The 14,204-nt window shown below is 43.3% G+C and overlaps 1 protein-coding gene across 3 annotated transcripts in view; it reads left to right on the forward strand.

Annotated features, from left to right (window-relative positions):
• Positions 1-14,204, forward strand: part of GNG12 (G protein subunit gamma 12) — a 141,289-nt gene that overhangs the window by 819 nt on the left and 126,266 nt on the right. The window lies entirely within an intron of this gene.

Below are 14,204 nucleotides of genomic sequence, written 5' to 3' on the forward strand. Positions count from 1 at the left end.
AGGCAGCTGGGGGAGACCGGGGCGCCACGCCCCTCTTTCCTACTTTCTTCCGCTCTTTCTGGGGACTAGGCGGCGAGTGCACAGTCCTGGAACCCGCTAGGCGCTGGGGGTCTGGCGGGGAAATAGCGGGTCACCGAGAGGACTCCGATCACACATCCCGCGAAGGACCCCCCGAGCAGTGAGTGGCCAGGAGACTGTATTTGCAGGTGGTATGAGGAAGTCAAGACTCGGACGTGAGTCTTGAGTGATTTTTCTTTTTAAAGTATTGCCCCCGACACTTACTGCGTAGATCAGAGTGACTCCCCACCCCCCTTTTTAATTTTAACTAGGGCATATCAATTAAAGCTAATTTTAAAACGCTGCGGCTGAAGTCGCCCCACACTCGCTCGTCCCTCGCCTTCTGTTTGTGTCTTGTAAACTTAAACCATTCATAACTTTCGTGATTCTCGTTAAATCCCCGCCGTGGAGTGAAACTTTGGACAACTAGAAATCCGAGTGAAGGAACTGCCGAGGCCTGTCATCTTGTGGTCACCCCCTGTCCGGACGAGGTTGTATACAAACAAGCGCACAGTGAAGGAAATGGCCAAAAACCGGCGAGAAGGGAGGTCCCCTGCGCCCACGTGTCAGGGCACGTTTAATGGCTGCTCCGAGTGGAAACAAACCGGAATGTATTAGACCTTGTGGAGTCGGGCAAACTTCACATGATCAGTTTCCTTCCCATCAGTTGTTTCCTGTCCCCCCCGGCGGCCCCCCTCCCCCCTGGTCTTTGCGGACTCTGTTTATATTTCCTGGGGCTGCTGTAGCTTCGTCTGAGTAGGTTGTCTATAAGGAATCTTTTGGACGTTGTCAGAGACGGGAACTGTGTACGTGTGTTCTCTGCTTTAAAAGCGGAGTTTGGCTTTGTTTCTAAAGTGCTCGTCACCACACTGCACCATTGCTGGTGCGTCTTAGCCCTGCGTGTAAATTATCGCAGGATGGCGGCCCTCACCTAGGAGAACCAGGAAGGCAGGCAGCGCTAGAATGACGGGGTTGAGTTTAACTGTTGCCAAAACAGCCACATTCAAGTAAGGAACTGTTTTGATTCTTAAAAAAAAAAAAAAAAACCAAAGTGTATGTGTCAGCAAGCCCTTTTTTCAATAAACAAACTTATGATTCACACATACATAATTCTTTAAAGTAATCAAACGTTTTACAGAGACTTCAGTGATAAGAGGACTTTGGGATCGACTGTTCAGTTTCTTTGCCTTCTCTAACAGTTAATTAGCACCATAAAACCCTGGTTTAAATCCAAAAAATGCCAAACAGTCTAAGGACTGCTCCTTTAGGCCTTATGAGAAAAAAAAATGCAGTCATGTTTTTACTGTTTTTAACCCAGGTAATTCAGGAAGATGATGAATCCAGACAGAATTTAGATATGTCTAGAAATACAATAAGATGTTGGTCTGTGTTTCACAAGAAACCAAAAAGATTAATACTATAAAAATTTTCAGTGTAGCAGGCTCCAGTCTCATTTGAAAGCTTAGCTCTCTAACAGTGAGCTTTGCAGCGTTGGGCTACGTTGTCACTTGTTGAAGGACATGGGTGATTTGTCCAGTTGTGACAGCAGAAAGCTGCATAGTCAAAGCACTTGAAGAAATGGCTAGCAAATATCAGATTAATTTTGTTTTTTTTATGTTAAAAACCTCTCACGGGAAAAAAAATCAGATTTGGAATTATGTCATTTAATTTGTTGGATTCGTGTTGGGTGTTTTTTTAAGTTTATATGTCAGCTTAAGCTTAATTTAGGGAGGCAAGTAGTGGAAGTCAAATTTTTCTGGAGTCTGATTTGGCAGAGAGGCAGCTTAACAGTGGTTTTAGGTATGGTTTCAGTGCTGGACAGATGTGGATGGGAGTATCAGTTACTTAACCATTTTCAGTCTGATTTGTAAAATGAGAATGAGTGTGGTCTCAGTCTCGAGGGTTTTTATGAAAGTATGTGAAACAGTCTTTGGAGAACACTGCACCTAATACATAGATAATAGTCAAGATTATTAGATATTTTATCAACTGACTCTAGCAGCCAGTCATCAGATAAAGTGAAAGATGGCAGTTTGAACCTTCTGGAAACACAGAGACATCAAGAAGGCATCTGAATTTATAGGTAGATATCAATAGATAGATAGAGCTTCTGGAAATACTAGAGCAATTAAATTCCAAAGAAATTACCTGGTTTTATAGATATCTATCTAGCCAACTATCTGTCTAAATATCTGAAATATTTGTATACATGAGTGTGTCATATATTTTCAACAGCAGTATGAATAATTACAATTACTAGAGTTAATAGTTTTAATGTGCTTTTAGTGTGAAGTTATAGTCATATAATATTTTTAGAGCCAGGCAATCAGAAACATTCCATTAATCATATTTTAAATTTAAAGAGAACTTTATATTTAAAAAGCTATGCTTATTATCCCTGGATAGGCTATAAACAGAAATGTGTATCTTTTACCTAGTATAATTTTTCATTAAAGTATGAAAAAATGTGACCTAGGGTATCTAGTTATTTTTTATGTAGTGATGTCCACTTATAACAGATAAGCCATAAGAAGTGTTTAGGAATAATTAGCAGCACTATTTAACAGTAAAAGAGAAACCTTTTTGGAAATTTATAGATTTATCTTCTTAAGAGATGTTTGAAATTTGGGTTTGCATGCAGACCCAGTTCGTAAATGTTTTATAAAAGCATTGTGACTGATGGTAAATTTTTGTGAGACTGGGTGTCCAGTTAATTCAGGGAATCCACTCGTCACATCATTGACTCATTTGCAGAATTTTAGAAAAATGTTTCCATCTTTAAAACAAACCCTTTTAACAAGAAAATCTGTTGTTTTCTTAACGCACATCAGGTGCTTAGAATTGGGCTGATTGGAATTGCAGCTTGTGCCACAGATGACTTTTCATTTACTAATTGTTCCATAGGGACTCAGAGATCATGCTTATAATATTTTTAAATAACTATAAGGGGTACAGCATTATGATGAATCATTTCTTGCCTATGACATTATACTGTGAAGCAGCGGAGGACTTGATTGAATAAATTATTGATTCCTTTCACTCTTAGAACATTATGGCACAGCTATGGATTCCAGGCTCATGCTTCTAGGCGTGCAACATGTGGGCAAGTTCCTTAATACCTCTGTGCTTCAATGAGATGTTGGGAGGGATAAATGAGTTTATCTCACTAAAGCACAGTGCCTGACATAGTCTATGCTCAATAAATATTAGCATTAAATTATTGCTTACTAAGATTTTCTACATGTTATGAGCATGCATTGTTTTTGTAACAGGAAAACAACCATATGAAATTTTAATGTTTCCCCTGAATCTAAAAAGGCTCAGTAATTGATAAAGTCCTATCAAGCAGTGTTCAAGAAGTAAGAGAATACTATCAGGCAATTGTCGTTGTGTCTTTTAAACATGAAATGGATTGCAGTGTTGATTTGCTTAACAAATTAATTCTTTTGGATCGCAATCCCATTTTCCTTTCTTATTAGATACTTGAAAAAAAATCCATGATCCATAAAGTCCACCTTGCTGCTGCTGCTGCTAAGTCGCTTCAGTCATGTCTGATTCTGTGCGACCCCATAGACGGCAGCCCACTAGGCTCCTCTGTCCCTGGGATTCTCTGGGCAAGAACACTGGAGTGGGTTGCCATTTACCTTAGGATAAGTTAATAGCAGAAGGGCAGTGTGCCCAGTTATAGTGCGTTACTACAATTCCAACTGATTTTTTAAAAGTTTAACTATGCATAGAAAACAAAAGAACAGACAAATGGGTGGTGAAATTGGGGTGCTTCTCCCCATATTTTCTCCAGTGAGCATGTATTTAGTTCAGTTCAGTAGCTCAGTCGTATTTGACTCTTTGCAACCCCATGAATCGCAGCACGCCAGGCCTCCCTGTCCATCACCAACTCCTGGAGTTTACTCAAACTCATGTCCATCGAGTCGGTGATGCCATCCAGCCATCTCATCCTCTGTCGTCCCCTTCTCCTCCTGCCCCAAATAAATAATAGTCTATTTGTGTAACAATCAGTAAAACCTGGTTAGCTGTAAATAGCAGGATTTTGGTTTTGTTTAGGGGAAAAAACAGCTTGCATAAGCAATTGAAGGTTCTGGACTTACATGTGAGAATTATTTAGCAGTAAGAGAGACCCTTTTAGAAGTCTGTAGTAGGTTTATCTTCTTAAAAGATGTTTGAACTTCAGGTTTGCGTGCAGACTCAGTGAACAGCCAACCCTGACTTTATGGAAACTGTCACTTCCCAGATCTGTTACCTCCTAGCCCTGACTGGAGGAGTTGTGGGCATATGGCACCTGCCACATGTCAGAGGCCTCCAAGATGGTCATAAGGAAGACATATTGCACTTAGTTTAATGGGAAAGGTCAATAGGTAAAAAAAATATTTAGCACAATCGTGCAACTCCTTTGACGGAGCTGTTCTACATCCTAAGCCCAAGTCTAATTCCTTTATGTTTATGTTCTTGCGTAGTCCTCACAGCAGCACAGGTGAGGAAGCTGAGGCTCCCCAGGCGGCAAGATGAGACTGGGACCTGGGGTTGTTCTGATTGCACATCCCATCCGCTAAGCACTCTGCAGCCACTTCAGTGAAGGTGCATCCTGCTAAAAGTGGGGTGGGGGAAAGGGGGCTTTATGGAAGAAGTATTGTTTAGAAGCTATAAATCAAGAGAAACAGGAGGAGAGGGCTCCTGTTAGAGGTGAGATGACCCGCGTATTACCAGCACCTTGCCAATAGGCTCACTGCCTCTGCAGCCATAGAAGTTGAAGCTTCCACAATTGCCAGAGATGCAGCAGACCTGAAGGGATCTGTATAGTTGTCCTTTCCCATCCCTGGACTCCCAGAGAGGACCTTGAGAGCAAGTGGGGGCACTGGCCGTAAGTCCTACTCTAGAACAAGCTCACACTAGGTAGTCCAGTCTCCCCACTTCTCTCTAGAGAATATAGGAAAGAGCAGTGAGCCAGGTGGCTGGGACACAGGGCAGAGGGTGGAGGTGATTTGATCGAAGGTTGCTTCTAGATGGATTATTCCATTTAATCCCAAGTCTCTTGAAAATCATTTCTGGTGTCACTTACATGTCTGGTTTATTGTGTCGGGCTTTACTGGGTGTCATAAAACTGCTTAGCTGGGACTGTCTGGTTGCCATCCTCTGACAAGGAGGGTTTTTGTCTTCTTTTAATGGGTCTGCATTTCAGAGGATTACTGTATAATAAAAACCAGGGTGTTGTAGACTGTTAAGACTCTTCATATTTTCAACTCTGCTGGAGAATTAGTAGCTCAAAGAAGAATTCCTTTTAGGTCTGCTTTAGTGAATCAGTTGCTAAGTATCTCTTGTCATTTTTCATGTGCATTTATTGTATGCAGGTGACTTTGGGGCCAGCAGGTCTTATATTCCCTTTGCTTTCTTACAGAATAGGCTACCATTCCCTTTGCAGTCAGTGTCATGTAACTGACATAGCATCCCCTTGGTTGATGGAGGAGAGGAGCGTAAGCTCTGATTTAACTGGGGTTGGTGTCATCACAAGTGCTCCCTGGAGAGGGCTCTGAGTCAGTGATCGTTGCCGCACTCACATACCGTGTACAGAGAATTGCCTTCATTCCCAACGGCTGTGTGCAAACCCACATGAGCCCATGGGGGTGGAATCTTAACTTTACCCACGTAGAATAAGCAGGCTCTCGTTTAGCTGCAGATGCTACCATCTTTCCTTGTGGCTCAGCGGTCAAGACTGCCTGCAATGCAGGAGATACAGGTTCAATCCATGGGTTGGGAAGATCCCATGGAGGAGGAAATTGCTACCTACTCCAGTATTCTCACCTGGAGAATCCCATGGAAAAAAGAGCCTGGCGAGCTACAGTCTATAGTGTCTCAAAGAGTCAGATGCGACTGAATGAGCACACACCAGCCAAAAAGGCTCTGAACACCGGACATTAACCCTTTAGCCCCCTCCCTGGAGCCCTTTGACTTAAGGTCCCAAGCTTTCAGTGACTGCAAATTTTGTCTGCTTTTCCAGGAGACGTTACTGCAGTTTAGCTTTCAACATGAACAAAAGAAATTTAAGGATGGAAAGAGGGATCAAAATCCAAAAACTTCTTGGACCTTATTGAGACATCGTGAGAATTTTATTGATATGAAACCATCATGCCAGGTTTATTCAACCAGAACCTCAGACAAATTGGTAAAGTGTTGAGAGCCACAGACTTGGTGCCTGTCCTGTACCTAAACCACCCAGACTTTTGCACTATTAGACCGTTGGCTGTACATTAGACCGTGAGGCTTCTTATGGGTGTGTAATGTCACAGTCAGCTGCTCAGATGAGTTGTCAGGGGAAGGTTGAATGTCTCACCAAGGAGCAGAAGAGTTGAATTGTGACTCCTTGACAGGGTGGCTTTGAACAATAGATTGTTCACTGCACAGGAATAGCTGGTCAAGGAGGTAAAGTTGGGGCTCAAATCTACTCCAAAAGCCATGTGTCCTGGGCTGGAATTGCCTCTGCCAGGAGGAGGGGATGCTTCTTTATGACTCCGTTGAGCCTGCAAGACTGGGTCCACTTGGAGGGCTGGCTTTTTCCTAATTCACACAAAGACACAATATGATGAGCAGCAGGCTTCTTCAGCCACAGTAACCCTCTAAATACCATGAGCAGGCAGAAGTCTGGCACATAGTAGGTACTTATTAAATGCCACTGGAATGAATGAATAAAACCACATTCTCTGCACACAATGAACTAGATGAGCGAATGTTCTTTTTAATCAAAGGTAAAATTGATGCTATCTACTGGGAATTGCACATTCAGTGGTGCATGTTCCCTCTGACAGGCTGCTTCTTCAGTTCATCATTTCCTAAGGGGCAGGTAAAACCCAGCACTTGAGACCAGCACTTGAAACAACACTGACATTGTTGACTGTGAGTTGAACACCAACAAACAGTCTTGCTCAGCATTGCCCAATACCTGCAGTGGTGTCCCCTGAGAATAGACAGAGGGATCTGTGGTATTATTGACCAGCCATGGGCCCTCCTCTTGGGGACAGGATGCAAAGGACAGTGACTGCAGGAGTCTTGGGAATTTACCTCTGAGCGGCTGCTGCTTAGGTAGAAAGACTTTTCTAGTTTCGAGTGAGAAGTGGGGAGGTTTGTTGCTAAAGCCACCAGTAACTGAGAAAAGGGGTTTGTCTGTGTCCCTCACAGTGCCAGCTGGTGCTGCATGCATGCTCTCTCTTTTAAGTTGACCCTTGAGAAGCAGACTGTCAGAGTTATGTTCCTCTTGGCTTCTCTCCTGAGAGGTAATCTGCACAGCAGGTAGGGTCAGCCACGTGTAGTGGGTCAGACTGCTAAGGCAGTGGTTCGAAGGACGTTAGGACCTTGGCCTTCTGCTGTTTTTATGGAGTGGGCGCACCTTGTGAAAAATGCCCACAGGTGCAGAAACATGAATGCCTTTCACATTTCATCTGGTTAAATTCAGCTTTCTTCAGGCAAGCTCCGATTCTCAAAACAAGGAATCGCAGAAGGTAACAATTCCTAAGAAGGATTCCCCACAGAATCTGAGAGAGCAGACTTAACCTGTTGCATTTACAGTATGACTTGATTTTATAAAACTCCAGGAATCTCAACTTTTCAGGAATATCTCTCTGTTGAATTAGTCAGAAGATTCCGGCACATGTTTTGCCCTCTTTTTCAACATAAATATTTAACGAGCAGCATGCTTCAGCCATTACTGTCCAAATCCAGAAAGCAAATAAGTGCGCCTGGCATGCTGCCTGGGAGGGAATCCTCGCATTTCTGCCTTTACCTCTCTTTCGCCTCCAGGTCTCTGACTTCCTCCTGCTGTCATAAATGTCATGGGGCTCAGGGACGGTCGCACCCCACAGTGACATCACACAGGGCAGAGACCAAGCTCTCCCTGCACACCTCCTGAACCCTGGACTCAGATTCCTCTGATTTACTAATGCCGACGTGAGAATTCACCTGCCTCAACCCGCATTGCTGGGACCTCAGATGGCTCCTCAGCTTTGAGTCTTCTGTGCTGGGCTTGTTCTAGTCTTCATGCTCCTGGGAAAAATGCCTTAGACAACTTCTCCATTTTTAAAATATTGGTCATGTATATACAGTGTGCACACATGTGTGCTCAGTTCTATCCGACTTTGCCATCCCATGGACTTGAGCAATGTTTTTATAGGGTACCCCCCAAAGCTCACAATCATATAAAAAGGTAAACACTGAGAAATCTTGCTCTTAACCAGGCCTTTACCACATTCTCTACTAGTTGCAACTTGTAAAAATATAAGTAAATATATACACAAATATATATACACACACACGCACACACACACATATATATATCCTCATTTGCTCATATATATAAATGAGCATATATATCCTCATATATATATATATATGTTTTTCCCTTTTTTCACGAAAGGTGGTATATTTATATATATTGTTCTGTGTCTTGCTTTTTAAAATTAGTCTGTCCTGGAGATCTCTGTCAGCACCATTGTTTTCCATTGTGAAGATGGACCACAGTTTATTCGACCCTACGACTAGACCTTTGAATTGTTCCCAGTCTGTCGCTAATACACACAGTGCTGCAGCAGATAAAGGTGTCATTTTGCCTTTGTGCAGGTGAACATAGAGGATTGATTCCTGGTAACAGGACTGCTGAATCACAGGGCCTATCATCCCCTCGGGAAAGCTTGCGTCATTTCTCCCTGCCCCGGCCACGCGTTAGACGGCCTGCTTCCCCACAGCCCCACCAGCACAGAGGGTGTCAGCTCTTTTTATCTTTGCTAGTCTTAGTAGTGAGAAATGGTAATTAGGGTCAGTTACATTTTTCGAATTGTGTACGGGTGAGAGTATTGGAGTCATTGTACGCGTTCTCCCATGGGCAGTCCAGGCCTGCCAGTCCCCCTGTGGGCATATGTTGACCTTTCCTCCTGAAGCAAGCCTCTTGCGTACATCACTGTCAGAATCTCTTAAATACAGACTCAGGAATGTGATAGCTCTTTTGGGCCTAGGGGGAAAGTGGGCTGCCAAATTGTCAGTGCAAAATCGAGAGAAGTGGAAAGTAGGGTTTTATGCCAGTTGCTAATGTCTGATTTATAAATAGTTTTCAGCTAATGGTATTATTAAACTGGGACTTCTCCAAAGCCATTATGAAGATGACCTTCTAGTCTAGAATTTCTCACTCTCAAACAAAAACAAGAGAGATTGAGAATATATAAATTTCAGTGGCATTTTCTGCAAAATCTTTGTGGAAATCTAGATTTTTTCCTTTCACATGCATCTCCTGAAAGCTTATACATGCCCCTTTTTTTGTGTACCTGCTGAATAGGCCTCCTGTTCACCCTTTGATTTCACCATCGGAGAGCTGTCTACTCTTATTTCCAGGGTGAAAGAGGCAAGTAGAAGCGCAAGGTAAGTAGACCAGACAGAGTTCAGGGTTCGATGGAGGGCATGAGGTTAGAGTTACACTGAATCATCTTTCTTTTCGAAATGTTCTTTCAGTTAGCTCTTGGGATGCTCTTTTAATATGAAATTAACTTTCATCTTTTTAAAATGAAATCCATCAAAAGAGAGAAAATCTTTGGTTGAGTGAAAAGATGACTGTGTGTGGTTTATTTATTTATTTTTATTTGCTTGTAGAAATTCATATGAGGCAGTCTGGTGTAAAGCTAGCTTCCATCTCCATCAGCAAAAAGCAAAGCAAAACAGAACAAGAAAATCCCACCACAACAGTCTCTCCTGAGGATTCTCACATTTAACAGAGGCCCATGAAAGTTCTAGAAAGGAGGGTCTGGTTTTCCAAGCCCAGTGCTCTCTTCTGAGGTCCTAAATGTGTGGATTGTTACCTTGTGAAGGTGGGTTTTCAGCACTCTGGATGCTTTGTTTTCCTTCTGGTGTTCCTGCCTTTGTAGTGTCGACCTCACGGCAGTGTCAGCTCTCGTAAGATAGGTGGCTGATCTAGCTGCGGATCTGGAAGAGTACCTGTCACCTCGGGATGCTCCACTAATGGATGAACGAAGGCTGCTGAGGGTGGGTGCTTTCTGGACCCAGTTGGGTCTTTGTAGTCAGCCGTGGTAGGCATTCCATGTTGGATACAGTCTGGGATGGAGATCATGTTAGCCCTTCCTTGGCCTTTTGGCATGATGCTGCAGCCCTCGTGCACACTATGGCAGTGTGCATGATGGTTTATAGTTCAAGCCTTCAATCTGATTCACCTGGGCATGTCACCTGACCTCAAAGAGCCTGTTTTCCCATTTGCAAAACAAAGATAATGATACCATATTTCAACAAATGTAAGATGTCATCCATTATGCCATTGTACTATAGCTACACTATCAGCTATAACCCACATCAACCCTAAGAATGTATTTGTTTTCTCTAGCTGCCATTGCAGATGACCATAAATTTAGCCTCTTAAAGCAGCACGTATGTATTATCTCACAGTTTCAAAGTCATCATGGGTTTGGCTCATTATTGTGCTCTGGATTTTACAAGTCAGAAATCTTATAGGGAGGGTCTGAGAAGAATCCATTTGCAGAGTTGTTCAGGTTGGTAGAAGTCAGTTCCTTGCAGTTGTAGGACTGAGGTTCCTACCTCCTTGCTGGCTGTCAGAGGGAGAAGCCACCGTCAGCTCTTAGAGACTTCTCTTTGGTTTTTGCATTGGACCCTATGTCTCAGAGGCAGCAATAGCACGATGAGTCCTTCTCATGCCTGGAATCTCTCTAAGGTCTCCTCTGCTCTCTCTGCCTCCATCAGAAAAAGTTCTCTGCTTTTAGGGCTCATTTGATTCAGTTGGGCCCACCTGAACAATCGAGGCTCCTGTCCCTTAATTATATCTGCAAAGTTCTTTTTGCTGTGAGATATATTCATAGATTTCAGGGATTAGGGCAAAGACATCTCTGAGGGGCCATTCTGACTACCACAGTCACCCTAGTATCAGAGATATTAAACTGTGAACAGAATATGTTTCTTAGAATTGACTAAATACTGTCTTTGGCTTAAAAGAACTGCTGCTGCTAAGTTGCATCAGTCGTGTCTGACTCTGTGCGACCCCATAGACGGCAGCCCAACAGGCTCCTCTGTCCCTGGGAGTCTCCAGGCAAGAATACTGGAGTGGGGTGCCATTGCCTTCTCCAGTGCATGAAAGTGAAAAGTGAAAGTGAAGTCGCTCAGTCCTGTCTGATGCTTAGCGACCCCATGGACTGCAGCCTACCAGGCTCCTCCATCCATGGGATTTTCCAGGCAAGAGTACTGGAGTGGGGTGCCATTGCCTTCTCCGTTAAAAGAGCTACTTAACGTATATAAAGCATTCACGGGAGGTCGATGGTAGGTGTCCAGGTATTAACTACTATTATTATTATTAATATTATGATTATAGTGCTCAAATAATGCCCATCATCTTTAATTTCAATTGAAGTTACTCTTAAGAGTTATATGCATTTGACCTTAATTGAGAGAGTGTAGGGTGCCAGCAGTTAATTCGATGTCAGTGATATGATAGTTACTCCTTGAGTGACTCCTGTGTGCTGACATGTGCTGGGGCCTTTCACAGGCCTTGAATAGCCCTCTGAGGTAGGCAATACTGGCTCCGTTTATAGGTGGGGAAACGGGTTCAGGGGTTTGAATACCACGTTAGAGCTCAGCAGTAAGTGGCTTCTTACTTTGAATCCACGGCTGTCTGGCTTTGCAGTCTGTGCTCTTCATGGCACCGTATTACCTGTTCTGATGCCCACCAGGTGTGAGCTGGAGGGGGTGGCCTCCTGGAAGGAGAAGGAACATGGGAGAAGAGGCGTCGCCTTGTGACGTATCTGTCTTGCACTCAGATGTTTCTTTGCTGTTAACTGTCTAATTCATCAAAGGTAAAGATCCTGTCTCTCTGTCCTTTTTTCAGTTTTCAGTAAACACAAAAATGATCTTTTTTCATTCACAAGGCATTTATACCTGCTCTATGAGGATACAGCTATGAACAATATTGTGATTTATAAGGAGAAATATATATACAATCTTTGTCTACTTCCTATCACAGAACTCCTAAAACCTTTGAAATTTCCTAAATGATGAGAGCAATAAAAGTGTCTTTTGCTCTGTTATTGAGGTGGCTTTGGGACCACACCTAAGGTTGGGGGCTGTTTGTCTAGAGAATAAACCATGTGATTAGAAGGGTAGAACTTTTGACCCCACCTCTCAGACCTCCAGGGAGGACAGAGGAACTGAAGGCTGAATCAGTCACCCAAGGCCAATGATTTAATCAATCATGCCTATGTAATGAGGCCTCCATAAAAACTCAAAAGGACAGGGTTAGGAAGGCTTCGGGTTGGTGAACACGTGGAGATGTGGGGTTAAGTGGTCCTTGCTAAGGGGGTATGGAAGCTCCACGCCCTTCCCCCACACTGTTCCCTCTGCATCTCTTCCATCTGGCTGTTCCTGAGTCATATCCTTTTATAATAAACTTTGTGATCTAGTAGGTAAAAAGTTCTATGACTCCACTCTGAATCTGTGGAATCCGATGCTGTCTCCAGATAGTGTCAGAACTGAGTTGAACTGTAGGATACTCAGCTTGCGTCACCGATTCCTTGGCTATGTGGAAGCCTCTGCCACAAATTGGAATTAGTGACCAGAACACTTTTGTATACTGTGTGTGACTTTCAAAGGGAGGAAAGTTAGCACTGGGGAATTTCTACTTTTTAAACTATTTTAAGTGTAACTGGGGCAAAGAGGAGGGGAGAAGAGAAAGAGACTAGTTTAGCAGAACTGGAGTAAAATGGTATTGCCCTGAATGGAATAACTACTCTTAAGATTTCAAAAGGCACCCTTGAAAACCAACCTTATCATCTTGCCTTTAAAGCCTGTTTTTCTTCCTGCCTTCTCTATCAGTGGACATCTCCATCCACCCAGGAAGCTCTGGCCCCTTGAGTCATCTGAAACCTTTCTTTCCTCTCCTCCTCCCTCCAGCTCAGACACCCCTGACCCCCACCAAAGCCTGCCACATTCACTTCCTAACTAGCCCACACATCTGGTCTGATCTCTACTATCCCCGCTGCCTCTCATCTGGATTGTCACCATGGCTTCCTAATTGACCTTTCTTCTCCACACTGCCATCAGGAGGGTTTTTCTAAAACATGGATTCAAATATGCCACTTCTTGTCTGGCAGCTCCCCAAAGGCATCAGAGCCTAGAAGTTAAGAGTTCCAAGTTCAAGGCTGCCTGTGCTTCTCACAAGCTCTGGAATCTTGAAAGAGTTATTTAGTTGCCCCGTGCCTCAGTTTCCCCATCTCTAAAATGGGTGTAATAATAGTACCAACCTTAGAGATAGGCTGTAGAATTTAAACCAGTTAATATGTGTGGAGCAATTAGAACTGCCTGGCACACAGGAAGCCCTCTGCCCACAGTTCTTGATAGCACAACTGGAGCTCACCTTCCCTGCTGATCTGCACCTCATCCTCCCACCCTCTTAGTTTCACGCCAAGCTTGCTCTGCGATAGACTCTTGGCTAATGATCAGACACTAGGTGAGTACCCACACAGAGCGCATACATTTAGACCTTTTCATAGCAACTTGGCAGTCATCTTACATCTCTTAAATCTAATGAAAAATTGGACTTGCATTTTATATTTCATTTTTCTAGCAGTCCTTTTTATTGCATCTTACAAAAAATATTGGTCTATGACGAATTGGAAATAAAACCGAAAAGCTGATGTTTCACCAAGGATAGTTTGAGAAGTGCTTCTGTGTTCCCATACACCCTGTCTAGTTGGTTCATCCTGGCCAGGTTATCCATATTCACTGTGTAGCCTTAAATCTCGCTGGATTTCTTCACTTCCTCTGCCCAGAGTTTATTACACATTTACTCAGCACCTAAGTGCTAGGTTTGGGGATAGAAGAGTGAGTAAGATACTGCCTCTACTCTGAGGAAGTTCCCCTCCAACTTCCCAGTGAATTCTTGCCTGTGTTTTGAAACCTAGCATAATTTTGTTCTTTCTTTCACTCATTAAAAAAAATGTTTTAAATATCAACTGTTTATGAGGCTCTTGATAACATTCTGCTCCTGCCCTTAAGGACTATCAAGTGGTGGGGGAACGTGTGAACAGACACAAAAACAATGATAATAGGATGGGTGGTTGGGCTTCCCAGGTGGCTCAATGGTAAAG

This window comes from Bos indicus x Bos taurus, chromosome 3 (assembly GCF_003369695.1).
Source record: "Bos indicus x Bos taurus breed Angus x Brahman F1 hybrid chromosome 3, Bos_hybrid_MaternalHap_v2.0, whole genome shotgun sequence".
Classification (NCBI taxonomy): domain Eukaryota; kingdom Metazoa; phylum Chordata; class Mammalia; order Artiodactyla; family Bovidae; genus Bos; species Bos indicus x Bos taurus.